At 42.4% G+C, this 2047-nt stretch overlaps 1 pseudogene; it reads right to left on the reverse strand.

Annotated features, from left to right (window-relative positions):
• LOC102764110 overlaps positions 1 to 2047 on the reverse strand; it is a 4964-nt pseudogene that overhangs the window by 321 nt on the left and 2596 nt on the right.

Genomic DNA, 2047 nt, shown 5'->3' on the forward strand with positions numbered 1-2047 from the left:
GTCTGGGTGTGCCCTGCTGCCGCCCTGTGGGCGCTCGACGCGGCGCACCGCACCTCCCCTTGGCGCGGCCCCCGGGCGCTTTCCGGCCCCAACGGAGACGCACCTCCCGGTGGGGACCTGCGGCTGTTCCTTCCTCGGCGGGCAGTGAGCCACACCGGATACCTCCCGGCCGGCGCGTGTAGATGGGAGGGGAGATAAAAGGCCCGAGGGATGGTGGCCATAAAGTCAATGTACGCAGGCTTGCATTCTTTCATTCATTCAGCAGTTTTTGCGCACTTGCTCCCGCCAGACGTGAAGCTTACAGAAGTGAGCGAGACAGTCGCGGGAGCTGCTGTCCTGGAACTTACAGCGTAGGAGGAAACAGGAACATATTCAGGTTGTGAAGGACAATCTATTTCAAAACACTTGAAAACAGATTTCTTTATCTCTTCTTTGGAGGGACATTTGGGTTGTTTCTAGTTTTTATCTCTTGTGAATCAAGCTCCTATAACGTTCTGTGTACGTCTGTGTAGATACATGTTTTCATTTCTCTTGGGTAAATAGCTAGGAGGGGAGTTGTTGGGTCATAGGGTAACTGTGCTTTAACCTTGTAAGAAACTGCCAAGCTGTTTTCCAAAACAGTTGTCTCATCTGACATTTTCAGTTGCTCCTCACATGGCCAACATTTGATGCTGCCAATCTTTGTAGGGCTAGCCATCCTAATATGTAAAGTCATACATCACTGTAGTTTTATTTGTATTTCTCTGATTATTGATGATGTTGACCATATGTCATGTGCTTATTGGCCATTTGTAGATCTTTTGTAGTCTGTTAAGTCTTCACTAAGTTTTTTTTTTTAAATCACATTGTCTTATTATTGAATTGTAGGAGTTCTAGATATATATTTGGATACAAATCCTCTATCAGATATATGTATTGCAAATATTTTCCTCTAGAATGTGGCTCATCCTTTTAAAATAATCGTGCCTTTTAAGGTTGTGGGTTCCATTCCCCGTCTGGGCACATACAAGAATCAACCAATGAATACATAAATAAGTTGAACAAATCAATGTTTTTCTCCCTTCCGCTCCCCCCCAAAAATCAATAAATAAATTTTAAAATTTTTAAATAAAATAATGGTGCCTTTTAAAGAGCAGAAGTTTTTTATTTTGATTAATTGGTGGTAGATAGGCTATATTATTTAGCAATAAAAGTGCATAAAATGTAAAATAGTGCAGTCACCTTGGAAAAGTTCCTCAAACTGTTAAGCATAGAGTTATCATATGGCCCAGCGATGCCACTCCTAGATATAGACTCAAGAGAACTGAAAACATGTCCACACAAAAACTTGTATATGAATGTACATGGTAGTATTACTCAAATAACCCAAAACTAGAATCAATCCAAATGTCCAGCTAATCAATAGATACACAAAATGTGGTTTAATCTCTACAGTAGGATATTATTCAGCCATAAAAAAGAACTGTGTCCTGATATGCTACAACATGGATGAATCTTGAAAACATGTGAAGTGAAATAAACCAGACACAAAAGAACCACATTTTCACTGAAACCGGTTTGGCTCAGTGGATAGAGCATCAGCCTGCAGACTGAAAGGTCCCAGGTTCGATTCCGGTCAAGGGCATGTACCTGGGGTGCGGGGGGGGGGGGGGGATGTGCAGGAGGCGGCTGATCGATTTTTCTCGCTCATCGATGTTTCTGACTATCTCTCTCCCTTCCTCTCTGTAAAAAATCAATAAAATATATTTTTAAAAAAAGAACCACATTTTGTATGACTCTTTTGTATGAAATGTTCAGAAAACTAAATCCATAGCGATAGAAAGTAGATTAGTGGTTGCCAGTAGCTGGGGAGGACAGGGGTGTGACTGCTAATGGGTACAGACTTTCTTTTGAGGGTAATGTTATAAAATTGGTTGTGATGGTTGCCCAGCTCTGTGACTACACTAAAAACCACTGAATTGCCAAAACCGGTTTGGCTCAGTGGATAGAGCATCAGCCTGCAGACTGAAAGGTCCCAGGTTCGATTCCGGGTCAGGGCATATACCTG

The sequence above is a fragment of the Myotis davidii genome, unplaced genomic scaffold (genome assembly GCF_000327345.1).
Source record: "Myotis davidii unplaced genomic scaffold, ASM32734v1 scaffold925, whole genome shotgun sequence".
Lineage (NCBI taxonomy): Eukaryota > Metazoa > Chordata > Mammalia > Chiroptera > Vespertilionidae > Myotis > Myotis davidii.